Source organism: Phyllobates terribilis, unplaced genomic scaffold, assembly GCF_046119375.1.
Source record: "Phyllobates terribilis strain yellow unplaced genomic scaffold, ASM4611937v1 Scaffold_4__5_contigs__length_816908805, whole genome shotgun sequence".
In the NCBI taxonomy this organism is placed as follows: Eukaryota; Metazoa; Chordata; class Amphibia; order Anura; family Dendrobatidae; genus Phyllobates; species Phyllobates terribilis.
The window spans coordinates 565,781,111-565,797,130 of NW_027362764.1; positions in this window are offsets into that span (position 1 = coordinate 565,781,111).

Below are 16,020 nucleotides of genomic sequence, written 5' to 3' on the forward strand. Positions count from 1 at the left end.
TACAAGATAGAAAATGTCTGATGGAATAGGTGCGATCTCCTGTGGTATTGCTGAAGGTTTAACTTTTGACCATGTTAGAACAGGCCTTGAAGTGGCCACATGGATAAAACCCTTTGGTCTCCAGCCAGGTTTTGGTCCGAGTCGAAGGAGGGTCATAATTATTGTGTACCAGAATGTCTCTGAGATTTTTGGACCATCTAGCCGTAATCAGGGGACTTGATGGTAAGCATTTTTTGAGTATCAGATTGTCTAAAAGAACTTGCCAATGTTTCTTGATAATTTAGCAAAATTGTGACCATTGGCTGTTATAGGTCACAATAAGCTGAGCCTCATTATTGGAATGTTCTTCTGTAAAATTATTGTTGTTATAAATAAGTTAATTTCTTGCAGTGTTTCTTGCCCTTTGGTAGCTTTTACGAATAAGATTACGATTGTATCCTCTGTTTCTGAATCTCCTGCTTAGATCTCTTGATTGCTGTTCAAACAATTGTTGGTTGAAGCATATGCGCTTGATTCTCAAGAATTGTCCGGTAGGTACTCCTCTAATAGTCGATGCGGGATACGAAGATGATGCATGAAGGAAGGAGTTGGCAGAAGTGGGTTTCCTGTACATATCTGTTGAAAGATTTCCAATGGATAGAGTATTGATTTGGATATCAAGAAAATCCAATTTTTTGCTCACTTTGTATGTTAATTTGATGTTCCGGTCATTGTTGATTAGGCTCACCATGAGCTGATCCAAGTCTTTCCTCGGGCCATCCCAGATGAACCACACATCATCTATGTAACGCATCAATGATATGTGTTCTCTATCCCCTCAATCGGCTTACTGATGAAGATCTCCTTCTCCCATGCCTAGAGGAAAAGGTTAGCATACGATGGGGCGCACAAAGCCCCCATTGCCGTACCTTGTTGTTGGAGGTATACCTGTTTGTTGAAGATAAAGCAATTATGTGTTAGTACATATTCCAACAATGTCAGCAGAAGTTCAAATAGTTGTGGGTCAAGATTACTAGTTCTTTGGAACCACGATGTTGCTGCTAGACCATCTGTATGTCTAATAGACGTGTACAGTGATTCCACGTCAGCTGTAACCATAAGCATACTTTCGGATAAACACATGTTATCAAGTTTGTGCAATGCAGCCGTTGTGTCCTTAATGAAAGAGGGCAAGGTACCCACCAAAGGTTTCAAAAAATAGTCCAAGGTATCACAGATGACTTCACACAAACCTTCATTGCCTGCCACAATTGGTCTACCAGGTGGGTTCTTGGGATCCTTATTAATTTTGGGGATTAAATAAAACATGGGAAATTTAGGATACAATTTTTGAACCATCACAAGCATTTATTTGGGGATGATGCCTTCTGAGAATACCTTCTAAGATTTTGATCAGTTCCGCCTGAAAAATATGAAGAGGATTTGAGGGCAATTTGTGGCAACACTTGGTGTCATTTAATAACTTGCTTGCTTGTGCCTTGTACATATGGTTAGGCCAGATGATAAGATTGCCCCCTTTGTCCGCCGGCTTGAATACAACATCATCCCAACCTTGTATGGCTGTGTGCCCACGATGCAGATTTAATGCATTTCCGCGGCGGCAGTTCCGCCGCGGAAATGCATTAAAATCGCTTGTTAAGATGTCTGGCATGTTTCCCAATGATAATCCGCATGTGCTGTGCACATGTTGTGGAAATTTGCACTGCGGATTATCATTGCGGAAAAATCCGCAGCACAACCAATTTGCGGCCGATTTCGTGGCAAAATCGCGCCCATTGACTTGCTTTGAACCGCATAACATCTGCATGTATACATGCGGATATTATGCGTTTCAATGCGCGGATGGTACTCGGATTGGGAGAAGAGGAGACCTGCAAGTTAAAAAAGAATTCTAAAGTAAAAAATAAAAAAAATATTCATACTCACCTCTCCTTCGGCCCCCGGTCTCCTCCCAGCGGCGATCCTCTCTCCTCGGCAGCCCGCGGTGTACTGGACCTGCGGTGACGTCATTTAGTCAGCTGATGGTCACGCGTGACCATCAGCTGACTAAATGAAGTCACCACAGGTCCTGCCAGTACACCACAGGCCGCTGAGGAGAGAGGGTCGCCGCCAGGAGGAAACTGGGGGCCGCCGGAGAGGTGAGTATAAGGTTTTCTTTTTTTTTTTTACTTTTTAATTCTTTTTATTTACACTAAATGCACGATTTGAAGCAGAAATCTCCTCATAAGTTGCATGGATTTATATTGTGTGACAAACTTGTCAAGCCCTTTTCCAAGTGATGCTCGAAATCGCTTGGAAAACCGCTTGAAAAAGACACATGCGAAAACCCATGTAAAAAGGCTTGAAAAACGCATGTAAAATCCGCATGTGTTTTTTCTGCCAAGAAGATGCAGAAATGCTCAGGAAATTTCTGCTTCAAATCTGCATCGTGGGCACATACCCTCATTCCTTAAGGGCCATTTGTTGATCATTGTTTAGGTTATGTGCCCTATTTTTAGTAGCCGCCAAGGCCTCAATCTCTGAAGTAACAAGCTTTATGAAAATGAAAATATCCACAGGACAAATACCAAGAGCGGGGAATTTCTTAGATTTATTAAACAATTTCAAGGGGAAGCTGCTTACCTGAGTTGAGGTGTCATGTTCTGCAAGAGATTCCAAAATACGCAATGCTTCCTGTTAGTCAGTAGCTGTAAAGATCTCCTGTGAGACCGGTTTGAAGTGTAACTTTTGCAAATTGATCTTTCTTGATCTTTCTTATGAATAAATGGAGATCTTTAATTGGGGTCTAAGGAATGGGATGGGGAAAAGGTTAGTCTTTTTTCTAACACTTCCAGTTGTGATGAAGTGAGGGTATGAAAAGATAAATTAATTACCTTGCTTTTGTCGTTATTGCAATTACTTACTCTATTATACTTTTAGCAGATGAGTATGTTCTTTTTCTGCTAGCATACCTGGTGGTGGGTCCCTGTACAGAAGAAGTTTCAATATCACTCCCGAAATTGTGAGTTTCTGTACATGATGATAGGGAATTCATGGATTCACTGCGTATTTAAGGTGATTTTTTATTATTGTTGTGGCTTTGATAATGCCACCTAAAGATTTTATTAGACTCATAGTCAGATAAATCTCTGGCAGATTTTCTCTTTTTTCCTTCACTAATGTACTGTTCCCATTTTTTAATATCTCTTTCAATGTCTATAAGATGTCTCTCAAGCGCATCTACTTTTGTTTCTTTATTGATGGTTAATTGTAATTTGGAGATCTCCTCATCGATAGTTTTGAGGGATTGCTCATTGTGCTCATTAATGATTTGTATAAAGGCTAGAGAATATGTACTTGCCTCTTCAATCCACCTCCTAGTCAAGTTCTGCAAGGTTGCGGTTCAAACGCCGAAGGTGACGGGTCACTTCCTTGAGGCGGGCTGATGACGCTGTGCGCCGCACAATATCCCTAACAACCCCCGGCAATGAGCAGATCGCGTCCACGTAACACTGTATGTGTTCTGCTATTGGCACATATTTTCTTTAAAGGTCCGGGGTCCCTCTTCCCCGACATGCCCCCTGATGAAATGTGGGCAACACGCGCATCGGGGCCGAGGAACGTGGGACAGACACCAAACCAGTAAGTTCCCAAACAATCATTGAATCCTACCTACTTACCTATCAAGGGATCACTCTGGACCTGCATATATCCAGTGTTATTGAGGCAGTGGTGCATGTCAGCATGTTTCTGCATATAGTAGCTGTGTTTTAGTCCTTCCATCAGTAATAGATTTGGTAGCACGTGGGAATGTCATTTTACATTACCACTTTAGCATGTTAATATTACACCCACAGTGATTGATCCATTAGCAGGATTTATTATTTAATTATTGTATTTCCTCTGTTTTCTTTATATGCACATGCACTTTAGCAGTCAGTTGGTGGGCATTCAAATTATGATGTTTGGTTATTATAACTTCTAGTACTGGGTCTGTACCCTATAGCGTTCCTCACACAAGAGGCATTTGTTTTTATTCTGATATTTTTATGTGTTAACTCTACGTTCAAATGAAGATTGTATACTTTTGCATTAATATCTTTATCTGTCTCTGACTGAATACTTAGTTCACTTTGGGTGGCATTATACTAATTGGTACATATGATCGGACCATGTTCCTGTACAGTCAGACACATCCATTACCCAGTACATAGCAGGGTTCACATTTATAAGATTATCTCAGCACAGGAACATTTTTTTCTAACACATCCAATTGGGGAATTTATTTTTATTTCAAGATATGTTAATTAAAATTTACTCTGTTTGTGGGAAAACCCCTTTAAACTCTCATAGACACAATGGTCAAATTCATATATAGTATAAGCTGTACATAATGATATGAGTGCAACAAACTAGAACTAGCATGCAAGCATGTTAATATACATTGGAGAAACATCCACAACAGCTAACACATATGTTACGTATCGTAGCCATCATAGTCATAAGTGTCTTAACTGCAGAAAGGAATTATTGACATGCATTCAATGAACAGGGTAGAAATCTGTGCCAGTAATGAGGTCCACCCAGAGAAAAATCCTCAACGTGCGTTTCACAATATTATGTGTCTTGTTTCATGAGGAGGGAGGGAAGAGTTCTTAGGGGACTTTAGACATAGAATATATGGAACTTTCATAATTATTTATCTATTTTACATATGTTCTATTTTCAAGTTTGGCTGGATTCACGCATCTGACTTTTATTGTCCGAGTAGGGACCGCAATGCCTGTACTGGCCACGATTCTCCTGATCCGGAGATCTGTAACAGATCCGGACATTACAGTCCATACTGACGGTGTTTTATATTTCAAGAGAACTCTATATAATACGGGACGGTGCTATATACTGTATAACAATATAACAAAAGGATGCTATATAATACAGGATGCCGCTATATATATATATATATATATATATAATGAGAGGACGCTATATAATGCAGAACAGTGCTATATATAACAAGAGGACGCTATATAATACAGTACGGTGCTATATAATATGGGACAGATTGCTCAGTGCACATTCTTTAAAGCAGTGTTCCAAAACAAAATTTTATTTTCATCGTAAACTCTATTTAATATCATAATCTAATCTTTTTTCTACTATAAATTTAATTAAAAATTCTCTATCCTTCCATAACAACACTATCTAACTGCTTTATTCTTTTTTTTACTACTTCTTTTTTGATGACGCTTTGTTTGAGAATACCAATCAATAAAGAGTCTCCACTCACTCACATTGTACTCAATGTTAAATTTTTCCATCAGCCCAGGAACATCGCTGCAATACACTAGAGCACCATCTTGAGAAAAGTATGGAAGGATTTCCTTTTCTCTCCTTCTGTACCATGAAAAACCATTTCAAACCAATCTAATGACACCAAAATCATCCACCAAAGGTCACGCAAAGGGGTCAAAGTATGGTGCAAGAAAAACACTATGGAGTCAGTGTTTGTGAAAAAAAACTGTACGTGATGGAATTTTTTCAATATTTTTACTGAGTTTAGCAATCGAAAGTGTATAAAAATCACCTCTTTCTTTCCAAACAATTTTAATCTTGCAGACCTGTGTTATTCTAGCTCATACGGAAATCAATCAGCCGATACCGAAGTTACCTCAACCTAAAGTATTGTGCAAAAGTTTTAGGCAAGTGTAGAAACATGCTGAAAAGTAAGAATGCTTTTAAAATTAAAAGTGTCAATTCTTTAATCTTAGCAATTAACAAAATGCAAAGAGAATGAACAAAATAGAAATCTAAATCAAATTATTTGAGGTCACCACCTTTTGCCTTCAGAACAGCATCAATCCTTCTAGATGCACTTGCACACAATTTTTGAAAGAACTCGGCAGGGAGAATGTTCCAAATATTTTGGAGAACTAACTGCCGATCTTCTGTGGATGTATGCTTGTGAAAACCCTTCTGTCTCTTCATGTAATCCCAGACATACTCAATGATGTTGATATCAGGGCTCTGTGAGGCCATATCATCACATCCAGGACTCCTTGTTCTTCTTTACTCTGAAGATTTTTCTTATTGACATTGACTGTATGTTTGGGGTTATTGTCATGTTGGATATTAGATTTGGATACACCTCACTGATGGCATTTCAATGTGGATAAGTAGCTACCTGTATTTTTCAGCATTTAGGACACCATTAAAGCGGTAGTCTGAACACACATTAATTTTCATTCTAAACTCTATCTATTTAATGCCCTAATGTATCTTCTTATACACTTTAATTAAAATGTCCCTATCCTTCCCTAACTACACTAGCTAATGACTATTTTTTTCTACTTTTTGATTAGTCTTTGTTTGAGAATACCAGTGCATGCTGGGATACTCAAACGAAGCATCATCAGAGGGCAGGGACTGCGGTCACTCTCTCAGCCTCTGCCCCCTCTCTGAAATGAAGCATCATCAGTGATCTCCATTTCAGGGGCTGGGCTAGTCCCGGCTTTTCTGAGCATGCGCCGGTTGTCAATTCTGACGGATGCTCAGTAGATTCTTGTCACTGTGCGATATGCACAATGACAGTTTTCTCTCTTGCTGGCTCTGATCAGAAGTAATAACCCGACAGCAAAGTGCACTGTCAGTGCACGTTGTAAGACAAATAAATGGCTTGCAGAGACCAGCACCTCCTCCCCAAAGGGACGTCACATGTGATGCAGCGCTGGTCTCTGCATGCTGGGTAATCCTGGTCACTGATGATACCTCATTTCAGGAGGGGGCAGAGACTGCAGCAGTGACTGTAACCTCTACCTCCTGATGACGCTTTGTTTAAGTATCCCAGCATGCACTGGAATTCTCAAGAAAAGCGTCATCAAAAAGGAAGCAGAAAAAAATAAAGTAGTTAGGGAATTTTATTATATTATATCTATTTATATTAGATTTTTATTAAATAGACAGGGATTTAGAATGAAAAATAGTTTTTGTTTGGAAACACCCCTTAAATCTTAGCTAAGTTCCCAACTACATTTTCTGAAAAATACCCTAAACTGGCAAGGAACCTCCACCATGGTTCACTGTTGACTATAGTCAATCATTATTTTAAAGTTCTACAGCGATGAAGTGAACAAACTGTCTTCTCTTGCAGCCAAATATTTCAAATTTTGACTCATTAGTCCAGAGCACCAGCTGCCATTTTTCTTGTTTTCATGCATAATTGATTCGCTTGGCCTTGTTTCTATATTGGAGGTATGACTTTGTGGCTGCTATTCTTCAAAGAAGACCACTTCTGGCCAGATTTCTCTGATCAGTAGATAGGTGTAGCTAAGTTCCACTGGTTGCTGCCAGTTCTCAGCTGATGGCACTGCTGTTTATCGTCAAACTTTGATGGAAGCAAGCATGATTTTTCCTGGTCTGACAACTGCATCTATGGTTCTCAACATTACCCATTGCTTGGTGATTCTTCAAAAGAATATGAACACTGTTAGAACTCTCATGTTAGGTTTTTTCTATCTTGCTGGTCACATGACCTTTTTGCCTATTTAATCCTGCTCCACCCTTCTGGCCATGCTGGACTTCATTGTAATTTCTACTCTTAAGCGAGCCAGGTGCTTTGTAACCTTTCTCAGTCAGTTTAGCTAGGTCTTTTGACCTTTATGTTCTATGTTGTGTGTTTGTCTTTTTACTGCTACAATTTCTGCTAGGAGGTGTCCATCTTTCTCCCAGTCCCTAGTTCTTGTAGGGATCCCTCCCTCACATCTATAGGTCTTCGTTCAGACTAGCTGAGGACTTTAGGGGGTCTGATCGCAGGATCAGGTTCCCCGTTACATCGTAGGGATCTAGCTTAGTTCTATTGTAGGGACAGATCTCCTGTCTTTCCTTAGTGCTTGTAGCCAATCATAACAGTAAGTCCAGCCCAAAAATATCTCTAAGGAAAGACCTCCAGTTTCCATCATGGTGTCGGTTCAGGATTTGGGTCAACGCCTGCAGGGACTCTCTCTGGAGGTGGCCAAGCTCCAACAACACGTGAGTAGCTGTTCTGGAGCGCATTTTGTGGAGCCAAAGGTACGATTGCCTGATTTATTTTTTGGTGAACAACAAGATTTTTTTTCCTTTAAAAATGCTTGTTTATTGTATTTTCGTTTGAGGCCCAGATCCTCTGGTGATGAATCACAGCGCATAGGGTTCATAATGTCACTTTTGCGCAAAGAACCTCAGGGATGGGCCTTTTCTCTCCAACCTAGTGATCCGTGCTTTAGATCAGTGGATAGTTTTTTTTCTGCTTTGTGGTTGTTGTATGATGATCCTGATCGTGTCTCATCAGCTGAGACGGAATTGAGACTTTTGAGGCAGGGATCAGGTAATGTGGAAAATTATTGTACTCACTTCCGTCGGTGGTCTGCTCAGGTGGGGTGGAACGATTCAGCTCTGAAAAGTTTGTTTCTTGCGGGACTAGGTGAAAGGGTTAAGGATCTGCTTATTGCTTATCCTACACCTGGAAACTTGCAGGAGGCAATGCAATTAGCTATACGGGTGGACAGGAGACTGCGTGCAAGGGTTAATGAGAGTAAATCCTTTGCCATGTCAGCTCCTAGTCTTGAGAGGGTCTGTACTGACATTGGAGAGCCGATGGAGATTGGGGCGATGTCAACCCGCTCTCAGGAAAAAGACCGCAGGTTTTCTGAAGGTTTGTGCTTTTATTGCGGAAAATCTGACCATTTCATTGAGAACTGTGTGCTTCGTATGAACAAAGAAAAAAAAAAAAAGGTCAGTTACGCCAGTATAGCCTGTTTAAATACTAAGGGGGTATTTCTTTCTGCTACTACTGCAGCTCAGGAAGAATTAATTGAATTTCGGGTATTTGTGGATTGTGGTTCTACTCTGAATGTGATTGATGGGGGATTCTTGGAAAAACTTAAATTAAAACCCAAACCTTTGTCATCCCCTATTGCCGTGGTTTCTGTCGATGGCTCTCCCTTGAAATGTGTTACTCACAAGGTTTATGAATTTCCCCTCACTATTAATGGTATTCACCAAGAAAATTTGGATTTGGCGGTATTAAATAATTTGCCTTCTCCAGTAATATTGGGGTTACCCTGGTTAAAATTGCACAATCCTGTACTGGATTGGTCTACTAATGAAATTAAGTCCTGGAGCCCTAAGTGTTATGACAAGTGTTGTAGCGGGCGCATTGCTACTGTGGATAAAGGGGAATTACCTGTACCTATTCAGGATTTTTGGAAAGTTTTTTCTGAGGAGGAGTCACAAATTTTGCCTCCCCATAGAGACTATGATTGTACCATTGAATTTGTCCCTGGAGCGGCTCTTCCTAAAAGTCGTTTATTTAATCTGACTATTCCTGAGAGAAAGGCTTTGGAGGAATACATACAGACGAGCTTGGCCGCCGGTCACATCAAACCCTCTAAGTCACCTGTGGCTGTTGGATTTTTTTTTTGTTAAAAAAAGGACGGCGGTTTACGTCCTTGTCTGGACTTTTGCGAGATTAATAAAATTACTGTACGCAATCCCTACCCACTGCCATTGATTCCTGATTTGTTTAACCAGTTAGTGGGGGCCAAGTGGTTCTCTAAAATTGATCTCCGGGGGGGGCATACAATTTGTTACGCATGAAGGAGGGTGATGAATGGAAGACTGCTTTTAACACTCCTGTGGGTCATTTTGAGAATCTGGTTATGCCTTTTGGTCTTACCAATACACCAGCATTTTTTCAGAATCTTATTAATGACATCCTTAGACCTTTGATCGGCAAAAATGTGGTTGTGTATTTGGATGACATTTTGATTTATTCGCCTGACCTGGAGTCTCATTGGCGGAGCGTACGTGAGGTATTACAGTTATTAATTGACAATTCGCTTTTTGCGAAGCTGGAAAAATGTGAGTTCGCTGTACAGAGAATTAGTTTTTTGGGCTACATTATCTCCAGCGAGGGCTTTGAGATAGACCCGGTGAAAGTTCAAGCTGTGCAGGAATGGCCTAGGCCTATTGGTTTGAAATCGATACAGAGGTTTTTGGGTTTCGCCAATTATTACAGAAAATTCATTAAAAATTTTTCTATTATTGTTAAACCACTGACCGATCTCACCAGGAAAGGTGCTAATACGGTTCAGTGGACTACTGAGGCCATTGAAGCGTTTGTGTTTCTAAAGGAGAGGTTCAGCTCAGCCCCCATCCTTATGCTGCCTGATGTGACTAAGCCGTTTTTGGTTGAGGTTGATGCTTTTTCTGTGGGGGTCGGTGCGGTGTTGTCTCAGGAAAACAAGGATGGAGTACATCCCTGTGCCTTTTTTTCAAAAAAAATTTCTGAGACTGAACTTAATTACGATATTGGTAATCGGGAATTGCTGGCTATTAAACTCGCATTTGAACACTGGCGTCATCTCTTGGAAGGTGCTGAATTTCCCATTCAGGTTTTCACTGATCATAAAAATCTGATCTATCTTGATGCTGCCAAGCGCTTGAATGCCCGTCAGGCTAGGTGGGCACTTTTTTTTTTGCGGTTTAATTTTTCCGTTACTTACATCCCGGGTACCAAGAATGTTAAAGCTGATGCTTTGTCTCGCAGCTTTTCTCCCATGGTCGGTGCTGAGGAGGAGGAGAGCATTTTACAAGAAGGTGTTGTGATTGCTGCATTGGACTCCGTTTTGGAAGTTGAGATTCTTAAAGCACAGGAGGATGCCCCATCTAACACTCCCTATGGGAGGTTGTTTGTGCCTAGGACCTTTAGGAGAGACTTGTTTGTTGAGTGTCATGAGTCTCGGTTGGCAGGTCATCCAGGAATTTCTGAGACCAAGAGACTTGTGGGTCGCAGTTTTTGGTGGCCTAGATGGCAGAAGGAAGTCATTAAGTGGGTGCATCAATGTACTGTGTGTGCTAGATCTAAGTCTTCTCATACTCCTGCTGCAGGGTTGCTTTGCCCTCTGGAGGTTCCTAGTGCACCTTGGACACATCTGGCTATGGACTTTATTACTGACCTTCCCTCCTCTGAGGGTTTCACGGTCATCTGGGTGGTCGTGGACCGTTTTAGCAAGATGTGTCACTTGGTTCCCTTCATCAAACTGCCCTGCGCTAAGACACTCGCTAAGGCCTTTGTCAAGGAAATTGTCAGACTCCATGGTGTTCCTACTGACATTGTTTCTGATAGGGGACCTCAGTTCGTGGCTCGTTTTTGGCGTGCTTTTTGTGACAGGTTGGGAGTTCATTTGTCGTTTTCATCTGGATATCATCCTGAGTCTAATGGCCAGACAGAAAGGAAGAATCAGGATGTTGAGCAGTTCTTGCGTTGTTTTGTGGCAGACAATCAAGAGGGGTGGTCTGAGTTTCTGTCGCTTGCTGAATTTGCTCTTAACAGCCATACATCCTCTTCTGCTGGGTGTTCGCCTTTTTTTTGTTGTTCTGGGAGACATCCGTCTTTTGGGTCATTCTCCAAATTGGTATCGGCTGTGTCTGAGGAGGAGAGCTTTTGGAGAGAGTTTGAACGGATGTGCGTGGTAATCTTCAGGAGGCTAACAAAAAATCTAAGAGGTACTTTGACAGGAAACGTCAAGAGGTTTTGTTTACGGTTGGTGACATGGTTTGGTTGTCCTCTAAGAATCTGCGGTTGAGGATTCCTTCTAAAAAATTGGGTCCCAAGTTTGTAGGGCCCTTTAAGGTGCTTCAGGTAGTTAACCAATCTGCTGTTAGGTTGGAGGTTCCTACCTCCTGGAAGATTAATCCGGTGTTTCATGTTTCTCTATTGAAAAAAGCTGATGTATCAGATAGAGACGCCACTGCCACTGTTCCTCCGGTGGTGGAGGACGGGGAATATGAAATTTCCCGCATCCTTAATTCTAGACGGTATAGAGGGAGTTTGCAGTGTCGCTTGGAAGGGTTTCGGTCCTGAGGATAACTCATGGGTGAGGGCGGATGATGTTTCTGCTTCCAGACTTGTCAGAGCGTTTCACAAGAGGTTTCCTGATAAGCCTGGGCCTAGGGGATCCGGAGGATCCTCATAGAAGAGGGGGTACTGTTAGAACTCTCCTGTTAGGTATTTTCTATCTTGCTGGTCACATGACCTTTTTGCCTATTTAATCCTGCTCCGCCCCTCTGGCCATGCTGGACTTCATTGTAATTTCTACTCTTAAGCGAGCCAGGTGCTTTGTAACCTTTCTCAGTCAGTTTAGCTAGGTCTTTTGACCTTTATGTTCTATGTTGTGTGTTTGTCTTTTTACTGCTACAATTTCTGGTAGGAGGTGTCCATCTTTCTCCCAGTCCCTAGTTCTTGTAGGGATCCCTCCCTCACATCTATAGGTCTTCGTTCAGACTAGCTGAGGACTTTAGCGGGTCTGATCGCAGGATCAGGTTCCCCGTTACATCGTAGGGATATAGCTTAGTTCTATTGTAGGGACAGATCTCCTGTCTTTCCTTAGTGCTTGTAGCCAATCATAACAGTAAGTCCAGCCCAAAAATATCTCTAAGGAAAGACCTCCAGTTTCCATCATGGTGTCGGTTCAGGATTTGGGTCAACGCCTGCAGGGACTCTCTCTGGAGGTGGCCGAGCTCCAACAACACGTGAGTAGCTGTTCTGGAGCGCATTTTGTGGAGCCAAAGGTACGATTGCCTGATTTATTTTTTGGTGAACAACAAGATTTTTTTTCCTTTAAAAATGCTTGTTTATTGTATTTTCGTTTGAGGCCCAGATCCTCTGGTGATGAATCACAGCGCATAGGGTTCATAATGTCACTTTTGCGCAAAGAACCTCAGGGATGGGCCTTTTCTCTCCAACCTAGTGATCCGTGCTTTAGATCAGTGGATAGTTTTTTTTCTGCTTTGTGGTTGTTGTATGATGATCCTGATCGTGTCTCATCAGCTGAGATGGAATTGAGACTTTTGAGGCAGGGATCAGGTAATGTGGAAAATTATTGTACTCACTTCCGTCGGTGGTCTGCTCAGGTGGGGTGGAACGATTCAGCTCTGAAAAGTTTGTTTCTTGCGGGGCTAGGTGAAAGGGTTAAGGATCTTCTTATTGCTTATCCTACACCTGGAAACTTGCAGGAGGCAATGCAATTAGCTATACGGGTGGACAGGAGACTGCGTGCAAGGGTTAATGAGAGTAAATCCTTTGCCATGTCAGCTCCTAGTCTTGAGAGGGTCTGTACTGACATTGGAGAGCCGATGGAGATTGGGGCGATGTCAACCCGCTCTCAGGAAAAAGACCGCAGGTTTTCTGAAGGTTTGTGCTTTTATTGCGGAAAATCTGACCATTTCATTGAGAACTGTGTGCTTCGTATGAACAAAGAAAAAAAAAAAAAGGTCAGTTACGCCAGTATAGCCTGTTTAAATACTAAGGGGGTATTTCTTTCTGCTACTACTGCAGCTCAGGAAGAATTAATTGAATTTCGGGTATTTGTGGATTGTGGTTCTACTCTGAATGTGATTGATGGGGGATTCTTGGAAAAACTTAAATTAAAACCCAAACCTTTGTCATCCCCTATTGCCGTGGTTTCTGTCGATGGCTCTCCCTTGAAATGTGTTACTCACAAGGTTTATGAATTTCCCCTCACTATTAATGGTATTCACCAAGAAAATTTGGATTTGGCGGTATTAAATAATTTGCCTTCTCCAGTAATATTGGGGTTACCCTGGTTAAAATTGCACAATCCTGTACTGGATTGGTCTACTAATGAAATTAAGTCCTGGAGCCCTAAGTGTTATGACAAGTGTTGTAGCGGGCGCATTGCTGCTGTGGATAAAGGGGAATTACCTGTACCTATTCAGGATTTTTGGAAAGTTTTTTCTGAGGAGGAGTCACAAATTTTGCCTCCCCATAGAGACTATGATTGTACCATTGAATTTGTCCCTGGAGCGGCTCTTCCTAAAAGTCGTTTATTTAATCTGACTATTCCTGAGAGAAAGGCTTTGGAGGAATACATACAGACGAGCTTGGCCGCCGGTCACATCAGACCCTCTAAGTCACCTGTGGCTGTTGGATTTTTTTTTGTTAAAAAAAGGACGGCGGTTTACGTCCTTGTCTGGACTTTCGCGAGATTAATAAAATTACTGTACGCAATCCCTACCCACTGCCATTGATTCCTGATTTGTTTAACCAGTTAGTGGGGGCCAAGTGGTTCTCTAAAATTGATCTCCGGGGGGGCATACAATTTGTTACGCATGAAGGAGGGTGATGAATGGAAGACTGCTTTTAACACTCCTGTGGGTCATTTTGAGAATCTGGTTATGCCTTTTGGTCTTACCAATGCACCAGCATTTTTTCAGAATCTTATTAATGACATCCTTAGACCTTTGATCGGCAAAAATGTGGTTGTGTATTTGGATGACATTTTGATTTATTCGCCTGACCTGGAGTCTCATTGGCGGAGCGTACGTGAGGTATTACAGTTATTAATTGACAATTCGCTTTTTGCTAAGCTGGAAAAATGTGAGTTCGCTGTACAGAGAATTAGTTTTTTGGGCTACATTATCTCCAGCGAGGGCTTTGAGATGGACCCGGTGAAAGTTCAAGCTGTGCAGGAATGGCCTAGGCCTATTGGTTTGAAATCGATACAGAGGTTTTTGGGTTTCGCCAATTATTACAGAAAATTCATTAAAAATTTTTCTATTATTGTTAAACCACTGACCGATCTCACCAGGAAAGGTGCTAATACGGTTCAGTGGACTACTGAGGCCATTGAAGCGTTTGTGTTTCTAAAGGAGAGGTTCAGCTCAGCCCCCATCCTTATGCTGCCTGATGTGACTAAGCCGTTTTTGGTTGAGGTTGATGCTTTTTCTGTGGGGGTCGGTGCGGTGTTGTCTCAGGAAAACAAGGATGGAGTACATCCCTGTGCCTTTTTTTCAAAAAAAATTTCTGAGACTGAACTTAATTACGATATTGGTAATCGGGAATTGCTGGCTATTAACCCCTTAAGCCCCGCGGGTGGTTTGCACGTTAATGACCGGGCCAATTTTTACAATTCTGACCACTGTCACTTTATGAGGTAATTACTCTGGAACGCTTCAACGGATCCCCCTGATTCTGAGATTGTTTTTTCGTGACATATTGTACTTCATGATTGTGGAAAAATTTCTTCGATATCACTTGCGTTTATTTGTGAAAAAAACGGAAATTTGGCGAAAATTTTGAAAATTTTGCAATTTTCAAAATTTGAATTTTTAAGCCCTGAAATCAGAGCGATATGTCACACAAAAGAGTTAATAAATAACATTTCCCACATGTCTACTTTACATCAGCACAATTTTGGAACCAAAATTTTTTTTTGTTAGGGAGCTATAAGGGTTAAAAGCTGACCAGCGATTTCTCATTTTTCCAACAAAATTTACAAAACCATTTTTTTAGGGACCACATCACATTTGAAGTCACTTGGAGAGGTCTTTATGACAGAAAATACCCAAAAGTGACACCATTCTAAAAACTGCACCCCTCAAGGTGCTCAAAACCACATTCAAGAACTTTATTAACCCTTCAGGTGCTTCACAGGAATTTTTTGAATGTTGAAGAAAAAAATGAACATTTAACTTTTTTCACAAAAATGTTACTTTAGACCCAATTTTTTTTATTTTCACAGGGGTAACAAGAAAAAATGGACCCCAAAATTTGTTGTGCAATTTCCCCTGGGCACGCAGATACCCAATATTTGGGGAAAAAACACTGTTTGGGCGCACGGCAGGGCTCGGAAGGGAAGGAGCGCCATTTGACTTTTTGATTGTAAAATTTGCTTGAATAATTAGCGGACGCCATGTTGTGTTTGGAGAGCCCATGTGTGCCCAAACTTTGGAGCTCCCCCACAAGTGACCCAATTTTGGAAACTAGACCCCCCAAGGCACCTTTCTAGATGCATAGTGAGCACTTGGAACCCCCAGGTGCTTCACAAATTGATTCGTAACAATGAAAAAGTGAAAAAAAAAAACACTTTTTCATTTTTATGAATCAATTTGTGAAGCACCTGAGGGTTCCAAGTGCTCACAATGCATCTAGATAGGTGCCTTGGGGGGTCTAGTTTCCAAAATGGGGTCACTTGTGGGGGA